The sequence below is a fragment of the Bos taurus genome, chromosome 8 (assembly GCF_002263795.3).
Source record: "Bos taurus isolate L1 Dominette 01449 registration number 42190680 breed Hereford chromosome 8, ARS-UCD2.0, whole genome shotgun sequence".
NCBI classification, from domain to species: Eukaryota; Metazoa; Chordata; class Mammalia; order Artiodactyla; family Bovidae; genus Bos; species Bos taurus.
Genome location: NC_037335.1, coordinates 27,014,485 through 27,035,154, shown reverse-complemented (window position 1 = coordinate 27,035,154; position 20,670 = coordinate 27,014,485). Strand labels below are relative to the sequence as shown.

The 20,670-nt window shown below is 37.2% G+C and overlaps 1 protein-coding gene across 5 annotated transcripts in view; it reads left to right on the top strand.

The window, feature by feature from the left end:
- Positions 1-20,670, top strand: part of CNTLN (centlein) — a 352,812-nt gene that overhangs the window by 211,319 nt on the left and 120,823 nt on the right. The gene's annotated exons all lie outside the window — the stretch shown is intronic.

The following is a 20,670-nucleotide window of genomic DNA, read 5'->3' as shown; positions in this document are numbered from 1 at the left end:
GTAATTAAATATCATTGAAATTGTCATACCTGTATTAGAATCTTATTTTACATATTATATAACTTACCACCTTTTCCACGTAATGATAAACTTTTGAAGAAATGATCATATCAGATTTAAATATATACCTCTAATTATCTCTTAAAATGTACTATATTAATATTAAATGATTGATGCTGATAATAAAGTTTCTTATCCTGCAAATTTTTATAGATTTGTTCCAGATATGTTCCCTGAGAGTTTTTGATAGCTTTGTTGAGATACAATTCACAAGCCATGTAGTTCACCCAGTGCTTTTTAGAATATTCAAATAGTTGTATGCTCATCATCACAATAAATTTTAGAACATTGTCATTACTCACTCCTTCAAAAAACCACATACAGTTTACCTGTTACCTCCATTGCTTCCCACCCCTTCAGATCAGATCAGATCAGATCAGTCGCTCAGTCGTGTCCGACTATTTGCGACCCCATGAATCGCAGCATGCCAGGCCTCCCTGTCCATCACCAACTCCCGGAGTTCACTCAGACTCACGTCCATCGAGTCAGTGATGCCATCCAACCATCTCATCCTCTGTCGTCCCCTTCTCCTCCTGCCCCCAATCCCTCCCAACATCAGAGTCCTTTCCAATGAGTCAACTCTTCACATGAGGTGGCCAAAGTACTGGAGTTTCAGCTTTAGCATCATTCCCTCCAAAGAAATCCCAGGGCTGATCTCCTTCAGAATGGACTGGTTGGATCTCCTTGCAGTCCAAGGGACTCTCAAGAGTCTTCTCCAACACCACAGTTCAAAAGCATCAATTCTTCGGCATTCAGCCTTCTTCACAGTCCAACTCTCACATCCATACATGACCACAGGAAAAACCATAGCCTTGACTAGACGAACCTTTGTTGGCAAAGTAATGTCTCTGCTTTTCAATATGCTGTCTAGGTTGGTCATAACTTTCCTTCCAAGGAGTAAGTGTCTTTTAATTTCATGGCTGCAGTCACCATCTGCAGTGATTTTGGAGCCCAGAAAAATAAAGTCTGACACTGTTTCCACTGTTTCCCCATCTATTTCCCATTAAGTGGTGGGACCGGATGCCATGATCTTCGTTTTCTGAATGTTGAGCTTTAAGCCAACTTTTTCACTCTCCACTTTCATTTTCATCAAGAGGCTTTTAGTTCCTCTTCACTTTCTGCCATAAGGGTGGTGTCATCTGCATATCTGAGGTGATTGATATTTCTCCCAGCAATCTTGATTCCAGCGTGTGTTTCTTCCAGTCCAGCGTTTCTCATGATGTACTCTGCATATAAGTTAAATAAGCAGGGTGACAATATACAGACTTGACGAAATCCTTTTCCTTTTTGGAACCGGTCTGTTGTTCCATGTCCAGTTCTAACTGTTGCTTCCTGACCTGCATACAAATTTCTCAAGAGGCAGATTAGGTGATCTGCTATTCCCATCTCTTTCAGAATTTTCCACAGTTTATTGTGATTCACACAGTCAAAGGCTTTGGCATAGTCAATAAAGCAGAAATAGATGTTTTTCTGGAACTCCCCTGCTTTTTTGATGATCCAGCAGATGTTGGCAATTTGATCTCTGGTTCCTCTACCTTTTCTAAAACCAGCTTGAATATCAGGAAGTTCATGGTTCACATATTGCTGAAGCCTGGCTTGGAGAATTTTGAGCATTACCTTACTAGCATGTGAGATGAGTGTAATTGTGTGGTAGTTTGAGCGTTCTTTGGCATTGTCTTTCTTTGGGATTGGAATGAAAACTGACCTTTTCTAGTCCTGTGGCCACTGCTGAGTTTTCCAAATTTGCTGGCATATTGAGTGCAGCACTTTCACAGCATCATCTTTCAGGATTTGAAATAGCTCAACTGGAATTCCATCACCTCCACTAGCTTTGTTCATAGTGATGCTTTCTAAGGCCCACTTGACTTCACATTCCAGGATGTCTGGCTCTAGGTCAGTGATCACACCATCATGATTATCTGGGTCGTGAAGATCTTTTTTGTACAGTTCTTCTGTGTATTCTTGCCATCTCTTCTTAATATCTTCTGCTTCTGTTAGGTCCATACCATTTCTGTCCTTTATCGAGCCCATTTTTGCATGAAACGTTCCCTTGGTGTCTCTAATTTTCTTGAAGAGATCTCTAATCTTTCTCATTCTGTTGTTTTCCTCTATTTCTTTGCATTGATCACTGAGGAAGGCTTTCTTATCTCTCCTTGCTATTCTTTGGAACTCTGCATTCAGATGCGTTCTTTCCTTTTCTCCTTTTGCCTTTTGCTTCTTTTCTTTTCGCAGCTATTTGTAAGGCCTCCCCAGACAGCAATTTTGCTTTTTTGCATTTCTTTTCCATGGGGATGGTCTTGATCCCTGTCTCCTGTACAATGTCATGAACCTCATTCCATAGTTCATCAGGCACTCTATCTATCAGATCTAGGCCCTTAAATCTATTTCTCACTTCCACTGTATAATCATAAGGAATTTGATTTAGGTCATACCTGAATGGTCTAGTGGTTTTCCCTACTTTCTTCAATTTAAGTCTGAATTTAGCAATAAGGAGTTCATGATCTGAGCCACAGTCAGCTCCCAGTCTTGTTTTGGCTGACTGTATAGAGTTTCTCCATCTTTGGCTGCAAAGAATATAATCAATCTGATTTCGGTGTTGACCATCTAGTGATGTCCATGTATAGAGTCTTTTCTTGTGTTGTTGGAAGAGGGTGTTATGACCAGTGCAAAATTTTCTTGGCAAAACTCTATTAGTCTTTGCCCTGCTTCATTCCGTATTCCAAGGCCAAATTTGCCTGTTACTCCAGGTGTTTCTTGACTTCCTACTTTTGTTTTCCAGTCCCCTATAATGAAAAGGACGTCTTTTTGGGGTGTTAGTTCTAAAAGGTCTTATAGATCTTCATAGAACCGTTCCACTTCAGCCTCTTCAGCATTACTGCTTGGGGCATAGACTTGGATTACTATGATATTGAATGGTTTGCCTTGGAAACGAACAGAGATCATTCTGTCGTTTTTGAGATTGCGTCCAAGTAGTGCATTTTGGGCTCTTTTGTTGATCATGATGGCTACTCCATTTCTTCTAAGGAATTCCTGTCCGCAGTAGTAGATATAATGGTCATCTGAGTTAAATTCACATTCCAGTCCATTTTAGTTCGCTGATTCCTAGAATGTCAACATTCACTCTTGCCATCTCTTGTTTGACCACTTCCAATTTTCCTTGATTCATGGATGACATTCCAGATTCCTATGCAATATTGCTCTTTATAGCATCGGATCTTGCTTCTATCACCAGTATCTGTGTCTATAGATTTACCTATTCTGGACATCTCATATAAATTGAATCATATAATATGTGGTTCTTTGTGACTAACTTCTTTCACTTACCATAATATTTTCATAGGGTTTGGTTTATCTGTGGTGTAGCATGTGTTAGTACTTTCTCTGACAATCTTTAGTGATCTTTTTGGATAAAATGAATTAGGTGTGAAACCTAATCTAACTAATCACAAGATCTAATCCAGAAAATGCAAACAGAGGTTAGTTGTCAGTGGTGTTTATTTGAGGTTTATTTTATTCATCAATGTAATAGAACTAAAGAAAAAATAATAAAGCCTTTTAAAGAAAGTTTTGAAACTTTTAGAATCCTAGTCTGTTCACCCTGAAATATGTGTGTGTTACAAGTAGCTCTATAAATTAAATTTTATATCATTTATCAGTTGAATGCTGAGTCATTAACTGTGGATTTTTCCTCCTGAAATTCATTTAAATTTATTAATGTGGTATTCATTGTAAGATAGCTATTTTTCAGATCAGTTTTAATTTGTTAAAAAATAGTGAAGTTTGAAGTGATAACCTTTAAGAGTGCTAAATAATCAGTATAAACTTTTGGTCATGTAATGATGTTTTGGGGGTGGGTGGGTTATTTTGTGAAACATTTATTCAGTTAAGAAATGTGTTTGAGTTACTGCTGTGTGTATTGTGTGTGTGACAGGCAGTCTGCTTCGTGAATGAAATGAGAACATCAAACTTCCTACTCTCAGGAAGCTTTTTTGGAAACATGTTCAGTATTAAATGTTCTAATGAAATATGATGTTAAAAATTAAACTTGGAATATCACGTGCTGTTCTGTGCTTAGTCACTCAGTCATGTCTGACTCTTTTTGACCCCATGGACTGTAGCCTACCAGGCTCCTCTGTCCATGGGATTCTCCAGACAAGAATACTGGAGTGGGTTGCCATGCCTCCTCATCCTCCAGGAGATCTTCCCAACCTAGGGATCGAACCCAGGTCTCCCACGTTGCAGGAGGTTCTTTACTGTCTGAGCCACCAGGGAAGCCCAAGAATACTGGAATGGGTAGCCTATCCCTTCTCTAGGGGATCTTCCCAACCTAGGAATCGAACTGGGGTCCCCTGCATTGCAGGCAGATGTTTTACTAACTGAGCTAGGAGGGAAGCCCCAGAAGTATCATAATGAAACAATAAGAAAGGAAACATGGAAACATGTCTTCTTATTCTTAAAGTTAGTTTGCACATAAAGACTGAATTTTTTTTGTTTGTTTTTAATTTATATATACTACATGTTCAGCATAGTATTTTGAGTTGTAACACACATGTACAAATAGATTTGAGTAACTGTGACCACAATCAGGATACAGCCTAGTTCTATCATCTTAAAAAATTTCCTAGTCCTACCCACTTGTAGTCAAATCCTCCCACCATACCTGACACCTGACAACCACTGATTTGTTCTCCCTCCCTATAGCTTTGCCTTTTTCTCAGAATGACCTATGTGTGGAATCATATAAGCTATAACTTTTTGAAACTGGCTGCTTTCATTTGGCATAATGCCTTTGAGATTCATTCATGTTGGTTCATCCAGTTTGTTCCTCTTTTTTTTTTTTGCTAAATGGTATTACATTGTATGGCTTCCCTGGTGGTTCAGTGGTAAAGAATCCTTCTGCAAAGCAGTAGACACAGGTTCGATCCCAGGGTCAGGAAGATTCCTTGTAGGAGGACATGGCAACCCACTCTAGTATTCTTGCCTGGGAAATCCCATGGGCAGAGGAGTCTGGTGGACTACAGTCCATGGGGTCAAAGAGTTGGACTTGACTTAGTAACAAAACAACAACAAAATTCCATTGTATAGATATACCACAGTTTGTCTCTTGACAACTACTTGGGTCTTTTCTATATTTTTGGGACTATGTATAGTTTTCTGCTACAAATATATTTTTATGTGAACATAGCTTTATGATTCTTTAAAGTAAATACCCATAGTAGGGAGTAACCCTACTATGTGTATGTTTGATATATTTATAAATATGTATGAAACTGCCAAACTATTTTCCAGAGAGGCTATGCCATTCTTACTCCTCTCAGGAATTCATATGAGCCTGTTGCTCCACATTCTTGTCAACACTTTTTAAAGACCATTCCCATAGGAGTGTATTGATATTCCATTGTGATATCAATTTGTATTTCCCTAATGACTAATGGTAATGATCTTTCACATGCTTATTTGCTGTCCTTATATTTTCTTTTACGAATGTCTCTTCAACTCTTATAGCTCATTTAAAAAATTGATTGTTTATTAAAAAGTACTTATTATTTACATATTCTATATGCAAGAGCTTAATTAAATATATGATTTGAAGATATTTTGTCCCGGTCTGTATATTGACTTTTTATTCCTAGAATAGTGTCTTTTGTACGACAAAAGGTTTACTTTGGTAAAGTTCAACTTTCTAATTGATTTTCTTTTATGGACTATGGCTTTGATGTCATATCTAATATCTATTTTTCTGACCTGAAGTCACAAGTATTTATCCAGTGTTTTTTCTTAAAAAGCTTTCTATTTGGCTCTGTGATCCATTTTTATCTAAGTTCTGTATAGGGTATGAGTTATAGGTTGAAGTTCATTATTTACAAAGATAAATGTCTAATCGTGTCAGCATCATTTTTGAAAAGACTATTCCTTCTCCAGTAAATTGCCTTTGTAACTGTTAAATATCAGCTGACTATATTTCTGTGGGTCTATTACAAGACTCTATTTTATTCTATTAATATGAGTTTCTAAACTTCTGTGAACCCCACACTATTTTGATTTCTGTAACTCTATAATAAGCCTTGAACTCAGTGTGAGCCAAACAGCTTTATTGTTTTTAAAATTGTTTTGGCTTTTCTAATCGCTTTGCATTTCCATAAAAGTTTTACCTATAAAAATAGGTTTAAAAAATAGCTTGAACTACCAAAATCTTGTGGGAATCTTGACTGAAATTGTGCTTAGAGAATTGACATATTAACCACATTGAGTCCTCTATTCCATGAATACTTAATTTGTTGAGACTTTCTTTTATCAGTGTTTTATAGTTTTAGCATGCAGATTCTGTATGTCTAATACCATTGTTGCATGAATGCATGCCTGCTTAGTTGCATCCAACTCTTTGTGACCCTATGAACTATATATAGCCCACCAGGCTCCTTTGTTCACAGGATTCTCCAGGCAAGAATACAGGAGTGAGTTGCCATGCACTTCTCCAGGGGATCTTCCTGACCCAGGGATCAAACCCATGTCTCTTAGCAGCCTGCATTGGCAGACAGGTTCTTTACCAGTGTAGCACCTGGGAAGCTACTGTTGTTAGATTTGTGCAAAGTAACTCTTGAAGCTATTATGAATGGTATTATGACTTTAGTTTTTGTTTCTGATTGTACATTGCCAGTATGTAGAAATGTTATATTTTTACATGTTGACATTATAACAAAATCTACTATGTTATTATTTTCTGTTTCCTCTGTTTCCCTTTTCCCCCTTTCCTATATGTCACTTGAACTTATTTTTAGATTTAGGTTTTTATTTATCCCTAAGGTTTAGGAGTATATGTCTTTGAATATGCTTTTCTTAGTGTTTGCTCTAAGTAGTTCACACACATAATTTATTACACTGTTTATTGGTATCAACATTTTACCACTTCAGAAACTTAACAACCTTACTTCTCTTTGTGTCTGTTTACCCTCCTCTTTTTATAATATGTTGTCTGAACTCTTTTCTCTAAATACTTAGAGAAACTCATTAGTTGATACTACATTTTTTGCTTCAGCTGTCAAATATTATTTTAAATATTTGGCAAAACTAATACAATATTGTAAAGTTTAAAAATAAAATTAAAAAAAATAAAATAAAACTTTAAGAGAAGGATAGCCTATTTTTTAAGTTAAAACTTTTCATTTTGTATTGGGGGATAGCCAGTTAACAATGTTATTATAGTTTCAGATGAATAGCAAAGGGATTCAGCCATATTGGATACATACATGTGTATCCAATCTCCTTGAAACTCCCCTCCCATCCAGGCTGCCACGTTGAGCAGAGTTCCCTGTGCTATACAGTAGGTCCTTGTTGGTTATCTATTTTAAATATAGCAATGTGTACACAGTAGGATAGACTATTATGTATTTTTTCTTTTCCTAAGTTTTCTTCTTTTATCATTTTCTTTCTGTTTGAAGAGCTTTTCTTTAGACTGTCTTTTAAGGTAGGCCAAACATACTCTAAGTTTTCCTTTACCTAAAATATCTTCACCTTCATTTATAAAGGATATTTCCACTGGATAGAGTATTCTAGGTTGGCAATTTTTTTTTTTTGGCACTGGAAGACTATACCACTTCTTTCTGGCCTCCATGGTTTCTGATGAAAAATACTTTGTTAATTGAATCATTGCTTCCTTGAAAGTAATACATCATTCTCTCTAGGTATTTTAAATAATTTTTGCTTTTTCTTAACTTTTAAAATTTTGATTATGATATGTTTTGGCACAGATTTCTTTTTGTTTATTCTTTTGGGAGTATTCTACATTCCTTGAATCTCTAAATATGTGGCTTTTATCAAATTTGGGAAGTTTTGGCCATTATTTTTTCAAATATTTTTTTCAGCCCCATATTCTTCTTAGTCTGGGACTCAGTTAATGTATATGTTAGATCTTTTAGTATTGTCCTACTGGTCTCTGAAGCTTTGTTCATTTTACTTTTTAGACTATTTTATTTCCATTGTCCAAACTAGGTAATTTTTATTGTTCTGTCTTCAAAATTCTTCCTTCTTTTGTCTGGCATCTCTTATTTAGCCCATGAAGTAAGGGTTGTTTTTTTTTTTTTTTTAATTTTAGTTATTGTGATTTCAGCTCTAAAATTTTGGTTTGATTCTTCTTTATATCTCTATTTGCTGAGATTTTCTTTTTTGTTTTTCAAGATTATACATAACCATTCATTGGAGCATTTTCATCATGACTGTTTTAAAATCCTTATCAAGTTATTCTGATTTGTATGTTTTTTTTTAATTTAAATTTATTTATTTTAATTGGAGGCTAATTACTTTACAGTATTGTATTGGTTTTGCCATACATCAACATGAATCTGCCATGGGTGTACACGTGTTCCCAATCCTGAACCCCCCTCCCACCTGCCTCCCCATACCATCCCTCAGGGTCATCCCGGTGCACCAGCTCCAAGCATCCTGTATCCTGCATTGAACCTGGACTGGCGATTCGTTTCTTATATGATATTATACATGTTTCAATGCCATTCTCCCAAATCATCCCACCCTCTCCCTCTCCCACAGAGTCCAAAAGACTGTTCTATACATCAGTTTCTCTTTTTCTGTCTCGCATACAGGGTTATTGTTACCATCTTTCTATATTCCATATATGTGCATTAGTATACTGTATTGGTGTTTTTCTTTCTGGCTTACTTCACTCTGTATAATTGGCTCCAGTTTCATCCACCTCATTAGACCTGATTCAAATGTATTCTTTTTAATGGCTGAGTAATACTCCATTGTTTATATGTACCACAGCTTTCTTATCCATTCATCTGCTGATGGACATCTAGGTTGCTTCCATGTCCCGGCTATTATAAACAGTGCTGTGATGAACATTGGGGTACATGTGTCTCTTTCAATTCTGGTTTCCTCAGTGTGTATGCCCAGCAGTGGGATTGCTGGGTCATAAGACAGTTCTATTTCCAGTTTTTTAAGCAGTCTCCACACTCTTCTCCATAGTGGCTGTACTAGTTTGCACTGACTTGTGTGTTATCTTGTTATCATTTCTTAGTTATTTCACAATCAAGTTGAGATCTTCTTTGTTCTTGGTATGATAAGTGATTTTCAGTAGTCTCTTCGATATTGTAGTATTATGTTTTGAGACTCTGGATCTTATTTAACTCTTTTACTTAACAAACCTCTGATGACATCATGCTTGTGGGAGAAGGTCACATTGTTACTACCAGGGAGGGTGGGAGTCTTAGCTCCTAACTTGACCCCTGCTGACATCACATGGAAGGTGGTGTGAAAGGATGCCTCATTACCACTTGATGGGCATGGAAGTCCAGGCTTCTTATTTGGTTTCATTGATAGAAAAAGCTAGGCTGTTTCTTCTTCTTCTTTCTCCAGTGGTTATTATCCATATTATCAATAAGATTTCTGTCCTGCTAGTCTGTCCCTTTCCTGGTTCTTTGGCTTGAGAGAGCAGACTTCCCTTGAGACATTTTGTGTGTGTATTTTGGCGTTTCTCCAGTACTAAATTGAGAATGTTTGGAGGAAAGAAGAAATCTATGGAACTTATCACTGTGATTTGTTCTTCTAGTGTTGTTCCTCACTCCTAAGGTCCTTGTCCTATCCTTCTCTTTGCCTTTCGGAGTCTTCCTGTATTTGTTTTATGTACAGATTTTCCTCAGCTGTTGATGAGGTTCTGTCTTGATAAGCCCATCCTAAGTTTAACATATCATAAGTTAAAAAAACATGTAATATATCTACCCTGAATGCTTGCTAAATCACTTTTGTGTCCAACTCTTTGTGACTCCATGGACTGTAGCATGCCAATCTCCTCTGTTCAAGGAATTCTCCATGAAAGAATATTGGAGTGGGTTTCTATGCCCTCCTCTAGGGGATCTTTCTGATCTAGGGATCTAACCCACATCCCTTACGTCTCCTGCATTGGCAGGCAGGTTCTTTACTACTAGTGCCCCCTGGGAATCCCATAACGACCCTGTGCTGTGCTTAGTCACTCAGTCATGTCTGCCTCTTTGTGACCCCACGGACTGTAGCTCGCCAGGCTCCTCTGCCCATGGAATTCTCCAGGCAGGAATACTGGAGTGGGTTGCCATTCCCTTCTCCAGGGGATCTTCCCAACCCATCGATTGAACCTGGGTCTCCTGCATTGCATGCAGATTCTTTACCATCTGATGAGCCACCAGGGAAGCTATATAATGACCCTCTACCTGATACCATATCTTAGCCTACCTTAACTTAAATGTATTGAACACTTAAATATGCCTGCAGTTGGGAAAATCATCTCATGCAAAACCCATTTTATAATAAAGTGTTAAATATCTCATATAATTTATTAACTAGTGTACTGAAAGTGAAAAATAAAATTGCTGTATGGGTCTAGAATGGTTGTAAGTTGTGAATGGCTGTTTACTCTTGTGATTGTATGACTAGCTGGAGCTACAACTCTCTGCAGCTGCCCAGCATCATGCAGGAGTATCTTTCAGGATGCCACTATGCTAAGTCACTTCAGTCGCTTCCGACTCTGTGCGACCCCATAGACGGCAGCCCACCAGGCTCCTCCGTCCCTGGGATTCTCCAGGCAAGAACACTGGAGTGGGCTGCCATTTCCTTCTTCAATGCATGAAAGTGAAAAGTGAAAGTGAAGTCACTCAGTCGTGTCCGACTCTTAGCGACCCCATGAATTGCAGCCTAACAGGCTCCTCCGTCCATGGGATTTTCCAAGCAAGAGTACTGGAGTGGGGTGCCATTGCCTTCTCCGCAGGATGCCACTAGCCCAGGAAAAATCAAAGTTCAAAATTCTAAGTACAATTTACTGAATGCATATTGCTTTCGTACTATTGTTAAGTTGAAAAGTCATTGTCAAACTATTGTAAATAAAGGACCACCCGTAATTGTGTTCAGAGCTTTTATATTTAATTAGTGGGAAGTATAGGGGTAATATATCTACTTGTCAGGAACCAGAAGTTTCAGCTGGTTTTTCTATAGACCAGGCACTCTTATTTTTGTGTTATACAGTAGGATCTAGTTTAGTAATACTCAGTCCTGACTGTTTAAGGGGTAAGTTTTACCCCTATTTATGCAGAAATAGGGGCTTCCCAGGTAGCACTAGTGCTAAAGAATATGCCTGCCACAGCAGGAGACCCAAGAGACTAGGTTCAATCCCTGGGTTGAGAAGATGGCCTGGAGCAGGAAATGGCAACCTGCTCTAGTATTCCTTGCCTGGAACATTCACTTCATGGACTGAGGAGCCTAATGGGGTACCGTACATGGGATCGCAAAGAATCAGACACTGAGCACATACAGTAATAGCTGTCTTTAAACTGTAAGGCTAAGAAACAGTCAAAGAAAATCTCCACAGATTTGGGTAGTACTTGTAACTCCAGTCTTAAAAACTGAGTTTACTTTTCAAGACCTTAATAAGAAATTCTCTGACAACTCTAAATCCAATCCAGTTGTAAAAGTTAACGTTCCAACTCTTTGCCACCCCATGGACTACACAGTCTATGGAATTCTCCGGGCCAGACTACTAGAGTGGGCAGCTGTTCTCTTCTCCAGGGGATCTTCTCAACCCAGGGATCGAACCCAGGTCTCCCATATTGCAGGTGGATTCTCTACCAGCTGAGCCACCAGTGAAGCCCCAATTAAAAAATTATGACAACTCTAAATTAGTTTTTAAAATATAATTAAAATGACACTACTGCTGACCTGTATTATTGTGGTTTTACCAATAATTATGGTCAGAGTTTTTGTTGTGGCTGTAGTATGGCAATCTAATGATTGGAAAATTTTGCATGGATTATAATTCATATAATAATTCATTTAGATTTATAAAATACATCTACTTGTTATATCATAATGATATCCTTACAAAAGACTATGAACTTAGTAGTTTATGAACTATAAATTGGATGGTTCCTTCAATATTTATCTAATAAATATTCATATTTTCATTTATTTATCTATTCAGTATTTAAACAGTATCATTCAGAACTAGGTGCTAAGCCAGGGACTTAGTATGCAGTGGTGTACTGAAGAGTAACAATTTCGAACTCTAATGAGGTTTTTTCTTGGGGCACTTGCTGTGTACTGATAAAGTGAAACCACTCTTTGGGATGCTAGATAGAAAGGAGCAAGGAAAGCCTACAGAAATGTCAGTAGGCTTATAGCCTTTTCACTTAGTTGAGGATGTTGCCTTACTGACACTAAGTTAAATGTATGAACGAACAAGATCATGTTAACATCCTGCTAAACAAACATGGTAATATTCTCCTAAATATAAACATTAGTATAAATGTTTGTGTACATTCTTTCTGAGTAGTAAATATTAAAGGGGCTCCAGTACTGCAAGATATTAAGCTTTTCTTATATAGCAAATCCACCTCATCTTTGATATGAACGCTACAAGTCAAGAAAAGATGCACAGAAATTCACAGTATGTTTTCTGTATCCTTGGCTAAATAAATAAGGAGCTTGTAGTGGGTAGGTTCAGTTCGGTCGCTCAGTCATGTCCAACTCTTTGTGACCCCATGAACTGCAGCACACCAGGCCTCCCTGTCCATCACCAACTGCTGGAGTCTACCCAAACCCATGTCCATTGATTCAGTGATGCCATCCAACTATCTCGTCCTCTGTCGTCCCCTTCTCCTGCCCTCAATCTTTCCTAGCATCAGGGTCTTTTCAGATAAGTCAGCTCTTTGCATTAGGTGGCCAACTCCAAGTATTGGAGTTTCAGCTTCAATATCAGTCCTTCCAATGAACACCTAGGACTGATCTTTAGGATGGACTGGTTGGATCTCTTTGCAATCCAAGGGACTCTCAAGAGTATTCTTCAACACCACATTTCAAAAGAATCAATTCTTTGGCTCTCAGCTTTCTTATAGTCCAACTCTCACATCTATACATGACTACTAGAAAAACTATAGCCTTGACTAGATGGACCTTTGTTGACAAAGTAATGTCTCTGCTTTTTAATGTACTGTCTATGTTGGTCATAACTTTCCTTCCAAGGAGTAAGCGTCTTTTAATTTCATGGCTGCAGTCACCATCTGCAGTGATTTTGGAGTCCCCAAAAATAAAGTCAGCCACTGTTTCCACTGTTTCCCCATGTGTTTGCCATGAAGTGACCAGATCAGATGCCATGATCGTAGTTTTCTGAATGTTGAACTTTAAGCCAACCTTTTCACTCTTCTCTTTCACTTTCATCAAGAGGCTTTTTATTTCTTCTTCACTTTCTGCCATAAGGGTGGTGTTATCTGCATATCTGGGGTTATTGATATTTCTCCCGGCAATCTTGATTCCAGCTTGTGCTTCCTCCAGCCCAGCATTTCTCGTGATGTACTCTGCATATAAGTTAAATAAGCAGGGTGACAATATACAGCACTCCTTTTCCTGTTTGGAACCAGTCTGTTGTTCCATGTCCAGTTCTAACTGTTGCTTCCTGACCTGCATACAGATTTCTCAGGAGGCAGGTCAGGTGGTCTGGTATTCCCATCTCCTTCAGAATTTTCCAGTTTATTGTGATCCACATAGTCAAAGGTTTTGGCATAGTCAATAAAGCAGAAATAGATGTTTTTCTGAAACTCTCTTGCTTTTTCGATGATCCAGCAGATGTTGGCAATTTGATCTCTGGTTCTTCTGCCTTTTCTAAAACAAGCTTGAACATCTGGAAGTTCACGGTTCATGTATTGCCTGGCTTGGAGAATTTTGAGCATTACTCTACTAGTGTGTGAGATGAGTGCAGTTGTGCGGTAGTTTGAGCATTCTTTGGCATTGCCTTTTTTGGGGATTGGAATGAAAACTGACCCTTTCCAGTGGGTAGTTTTGATGTTTTTATACTAACTTGTAGTCTGTAGAAAATGCTGCAGCTAAGCACTCTGCTAGACACAGGTACACATGGAGAAATAATATGCCACCCTTTTATGGGATCTCACAGCTTAGCAGGGAAATCAACAGATGTAGAATAAAAACTTCCAATAAGGAAACAGTGGTGACACAAAATGGGAAAAATGGCATTATGATTTGTGCATTTGCTCAAACCAATGCCCTGCTAAGTCACTTCAGTCATGTCCGACTCTGTGCGACCCCATAGACGGCAGCCCACCAGGCTCCCCCATCCCTGGGATTCTCCAGGCAAGAACACTGGAGTGGGTTGCCATTTCCTTCTCCAATGCATGAAAATGAAAAGTGAAAGTGAAGTTGCTCAGTCGTGTCCGACCCTTCACGACCCCATGGACTGCAGCCTACCAGGCTCCTCCACCCATGGGATTTTCCAGGCAAGAGTACTGGAATGGGCTGCCATTGCCTTCTCCAATAAGCAATCTAAATGTCCATAATTAGCTAATATAAGTGCATCATGATATATTAATATGTTGTTATTGCTCCAGAGCTAATTCATGTCCAGCTCTTTGGGACTCAATGTACTGCAGCATGCCAGGCTCCCTTGTCTTTCACTATCTCCTGGAGTTTGCTCAAATGCATGTCCACTGAGTTGGTGATACTATATTTATATTAAATGTAATGTGAGCTATGCTGCATTTAACATGAATGAATTGGATCTATAAAGCAACGTATAGATCCTCAAAAGCAAAAGTTGAGTTAAATGAAGAAAATTCAATAATAGTATATATACTACGTTCTCTAAAAATATAGAAATTTAAGTCATAGAACAGCACTGTTTTTGTGAGTATATATATATATGTGTGTGTGTGCACATACAAACACACACATACATCCACAAAAATATAGTTGTATATAATTGTATACACAGACATATATATATATACTATGTAAAAATGTAAGGTACTGATTATTTCTAGGGAGGGAATAAAAGTGAATAACAGAATTGTTCAGTTCAGTTCAGTTCAGTCGCTCAGTTCTGTCTGACTCTTTGCGTCCCCATGGACTGCAGCACACCATGCCTCCCTGTCCATTGCCAACTCCCAGAGTTTACTCAAACTCATGTCTGTTGAGTCAGTGATCACATCCAACCATCTCATCCTCTGTCGTCCCCTTCTCATCCTGCCTTCAATCTTTCCCAGCATGGGGGTCTTTTCAAATGAGTCAGCTCTTTGCATCAGGTGGCCAGAGTATCGGAGTTGCAGCTTTAGCATCAATCCTTCCAATGAATATTCAGGACTGGTTTCTTTTAGGATGGACTGGTTGGATCTCCTTGCAGTCCAAGGCACTCTCAAGAGTCTTCTCCAACACCACAGTTCAAAAGCATCAATTCTTTGGCACTCAGCTTTCTTTATAGTCCAACTCTCACATCCATACATGACTACTGGAAAAACCATAGCCTTGACCAGATGGACCTTTTTTGGCAACGGAATTGTTGTTGTTGTTAAATCGCTCAGTGTTGTACAACTCTTTGTAACCCCATGGACTGCAGCACACCAGGCTTTCCTGTCCTTCACCTTCTCCCGGAGTTTGCTCAAACTCATCTCCATTGAGCTGGTGATGCCATCTAACGATCTCATCCTCAGTAACAAAATAATTTAATTTTTTCACAAAAATGAAAACTATGGATTAAATATTACATAATATTAGTATTTTAAAATCTAAATAATTGGTACATTAATGTTGTTTGCCTTAGTCTACATAATTTTTTGTGTGTGAGACATTTTTCAGCCTTTTAAAGTATGTACTCAAAAAATAGTAATCTCACATGTCAACACATATGCAAGGATGTTAACTACAGAATTATTTATAATTATTAAAAATGGAAACAACCAAAATAGCAGTTGATATACCTATATAGCTAAAAGTTAGCTGTATAGCTAAATTATTATATTATATATATTATAATGATATTGTATTCTTATCATACATAGAAATCAATTCAAGGTGGACTACAGGTCTAAATTTGAAAGATTAAGTAATAAAACTTTTAAGGAAAATCATAGAAGAGCACCTTTTTGTCTTTGTAGTAGACAAAGATTTAAAGAATAGACTAAATTTAAACTAAAATTTGGTAAACAGGGCTGTGTTAAAATCAATAACTTCTATTCATTGAAAGATACCATTCAGTTAATCAAAAGGCAACTTTCAGAGCCCAGAAAGATGTGTCAGAGCACAAAAAGACAAACGTATATGTCTAGCAAAGGGCTAATACCCAGAATATATAGTTCCTATGAATAAATAAGAAAAGGACTGTCAATCCAGTAGAAATATGAGCAAAACATTTGAACAAATATTTCACAAAGGAACTATCTCCAGATAAGCAATATACGTATGAAAAAGCAGTCAAATTGCTTTGTCCTCTTTTACTAGTTTTCTTTTTCAGTTTGGAAGCTTACATCATTGTAGGTCTTTCTTCTTTTCTAATATACATATATAATGATCTAGAAATGCATGTAGGCACTGCTTTAGCACTTCACAAATTTTCGAAGATTGTGTTTTATTTTTTTATAAGTTCAAATATTTTCTAATTCCTCTTAGATTGTTCATTGAGAAAAAAAGTATTTTAGTTTCTTTAATTTCACATATCTGAAGATTTTCCAGACATAATTGGTGTTGATTTCTACTTTAAGTGTATTGATATTGTGGCCATAGAAAATAATTTGCATGATTTAGTTTTTTAAAAATTTTATTTAAAATGTTTTATGTTTCAGCATTATAGTTTTATTTTGATGCAAGTCCATAGCACTTGAAAACAATATGTGTTTTGATGTTATTGGACAGACTTTTATAAATTTTCAGTAAAGAGTTTTCATTCTATGTCCTTACTGATTTCCATCCATTTTTTTCTGTTATTTATACCCAGAGAAGTATGTTTAAAATTTCAGTTTAAATATTTTCAGATATATTAAAACACCTTGTTAGCACAGACTTGGAGTACCCTGTTCATTGGAATGACCCTTTTGGGTTCTTTGCTGAGTACCCCTAATGTTCAAAGAGATTCTTCCCTCTGCTGCTGCTGCTGCTGCTAAGTCGCTTCAGTGGTGTCCAACTCTGTGCGACCCCATAGACGGCAGCCCACCAGGCTCCTCCATCCCTGGGATTCTCCAGGCAAGAACACTGGAGCGGGTTGCCATTGCCTTCTCCCTCTAGCTGGTTAGAATTCACATGTCTCCCAGTGCCATGAGAGCTCTGGGAATAGTTCTGAGGCACTGGTTGTTCTCAGCTTGCCTTACTGAACTTTTTTTTTTTTTTTTAAACTTTACAATATTGTATTGATTTTGCCAAACATCGAAATGAATCTGCCATAGGTATACATGTGTTCCCCATCCTGAACCCCCCTCCCTCCTCCCTCCCCGTACCATCCCTCTGGGTCGTCCCAGTGCACCAGCCCCAAGCATCCAGTATCGTGCATCGAACCTGGACTGGCGACTCGTTCCATATATGATATTATACGTATTTCAATGCCATTCTTCCAAATCATTCCACCCTCTGCCTCTCCCACAGAGTCCAAAAGACTGTTCTGTACATCAGTGTCTCTTTTGCTGTCTTGTATACAGGGTTATTGTTACCACCTTTCTATATTCCATATATACGCGTTAGTATACTGTATCGGTGTTATACTATGCTTGTGCAACAAAATATTCATCGAAAGACTCAAATGAATTCTAATGCAAAGTTCTACAGTTCCTCCTCTGTAGCTTCCTCCTGAGTACTGTGCTTTACAAATTCCAAACATTTCAGCTTTCCCAAACTCCAGTCTCTTTTTCTTCTGATCACTGAAGACTCCCTCTTCCTACATCATGACATCATCATGAGTGCCTCCTGGCAGAAATCTGGACTGTCCTTCGGACTCTCTTTGTTGATCAAAGTTCATTGTAGCCTGTTCTCCACCATCTGAATACAGTCACCTCACATAATTTGTCCAGTCAGAAGTAGATTTTGAATTGTGGTTTCCATACCAAACAGAACATCAGAAACAGCGGAATAAATGGGTAATAAATCTGAGTCCCTAAGTAGCCAATGTTTATCCTGCTTGGGAGTGCCTGGGCGCTTACTCTGTCAGCTACTTATCCAAATACCCATTAAGATGTGTGGTTTGTTGGTACTTATTTTGACTCAAGAACAAGGCAGTCCCTAGTGTTTATAAATGCTTCACATTAACAGTACAGACTTTGTGAATTCTTCCTTAAAAAAAAAAAAAAAAAAAAAAAACAACTGTAAGCATAGAATACCTCTAAAGAAGCATGAAATAACATTTCCAACAGCTGTAGCCCTGTGTTCCACTGGGTAGTGATCTAAGTAAGAGCCAAGGAAAACTAAGTTAAGATGAGCTACATCTGGTTTTTCTTTGTGGGGCCATCTTGCTACATTATGTTCTATGTTCTTAGCAAAACAAAGCAAGAACCTAATTTAAACTTAATCACTTTGTGGTTGGATATAGATGTGTGTGCTTCCCAGATGGCTCAGTGGTAAAGAATCTACCTGCCAGTGCAGGAGACACAGCAGATGCGGGTTTGATCCCTTGATCGAGAAGATCCCCAGGAGGAGGAAAGTGGCAACTACTCCAGTATTCTTTCCTGGAAAACTCCTTGGACAAAGGAGCCTGGTGGGCTGCAGTCCATGGGGTCCCGAAGAGTTGGACTTGACTCAGCATGGATGCCTATATGTGTGCATGTTTGTTTGCCCTTCCCATCAACCTGTAACCTAAGTGCAACCTAATTTCAAATGTGTAAGATTCCAATTTGTTAAATCTTTATATATGTGTATTTATGTTTCTATGAACAAAAATATAATTATTTGTATCAAACTCTAATTTTTTTCAGGAAGTAAACTGAGTGGGGGGAAGCAGAGACTACTAGTTTTTTTTTTTTTTTTCCACTTTATATACCTTTTAATTTGAATTATTTTAAGAATTATATTTCTTGTTTAGTACAAGAAATATAGTTTTTTAGTTCTAAAAATTTAGAACTGTTATATCTTCCTAGCAAATCATTTCTTTCACTGTTCTATAAGGTTCATATTTATCCTTAATATTTTTCTTAGTGTATATTTCATTTTTTATGATTCTTTTAAAGATACTTCTTTCCTTCAATTTGATTATATTTTTAGTTCATTTTCGTGCTCTGCTAGTTCGTAAATTTTTGTTTTCCATTCTTTAAATGTTTTTTCTTGAAATTATGCTTAATTTATTTGACAGTCTTAATTTCTTCAGTATGCTTCCATCCTTCTTTTACAATGCAAGGATCTTCAAATGCTTTAATTCTGATCCTCTCATTCATCTAATATCATTTTGTTGTTCAGAATGTTAGTTTTACCTTTACTTAGATATTTTGATTGCTTTGCTTAATAAATGTTTGCTTGCTGTTATGTACATATTTATACTTCTTTCATCATATCCTATTGTGTTGTATACATTGCTTTTGAGTTTTTTTCTTCCTGAAATAGAATATTCTTTAATAGTTCTTTAATATAGGACCTGTGAGTAGTAAACCATGGAATATGGTTTCCATCAGATTTTCTTATTAATATCAGAAGCCTACTGTCTTTCCTGAATTCATTAATTGTTGTTTTTTTCCTCATTCTGTTCATTTCAGAGTTGCCTTGTTTTCTTTGGTGTCCTCAGTTTTGGTATGTTCCTAGTGTAAATATAGTTTTATTAATTCTGCTTTCAATTTTTGATACTCTCAATCTATTAATTAATATTTTTCATTGGTTCTCAATCTTCAGTTATTATATATTAAATATTGTCTCCCCCCTCCATTTTCTCAATTCTCTCTTCATATAATTTCTATTAGATGCTTTCTGGCCTTCTCATTCCAACACACTATATATATAGTTACTGTTTCCTCTGCTTTGTTTCTTTGTGTTGTCTTTAATTTTACAAAGTTTTATTAGCTTTGTTGGTGTGCTATTTAATCCATCCACTGAATTTTAAATTTCAGTTATTATGTTGTTATTACTAGTTTTATTATTTTATTTATTAGCATTTCTAGATATAGTAGTTGGTTCTTTTTTAAAATTTTGTCTTCTCTCAAAAACCCCTGTTCTTTTTCATATATGTTTATAACTTTTTTTTCTTTTTTATCACCATTTAAAAAACTCTTATTTGGTAAGAATTCATTTTAAATTATTGTGTTATTTCTCTTTGCTTGTAAATTCTCCCATTTTGAATGGGGTGATATACAGACTGTCATTTATGGCTTTGAGCTTATTCATATTTGCTCTTATCTACAAACCTGACTTCTTTAAGAATTATTTTCTGTTGTGGCTTTCCTCTTGTGCATTCTCTCAGTTTTAGACACCTCTCTGTAGTGGATTATTGTGTCTGCTGGAACTCTAAATCTACAATGGTCATAAACCTCTTTTTACATTACTGTCATTTCTTCAGGTCTCTGCAAACATATAATGGCTCAATTTTAATATCAGTAATATAGAAAATGTGGAGAAGGAAATGGCAACCCACTCCAGTATTCTTGCCTGAATAATCCCAGGGACAGAAGAGCCTGGTGGGCTGCCGTCTATAGAGTAGCACAGAGTCAGACATGACTAAAGCGAATTGGCAGGAGCAGCAGCAATATAGAAAATGAATTGGAAAAGAAATGCAAGAAGGCAAAGTGGTTGACTGAGGATGCTTTGCAGATAGCTGAGGAAAGAAGAGAAGCAAAAGATAAGGGAGAAAGAGAAAGATGTATCCAACTGAATGAAGAGTTCTGGAGAATA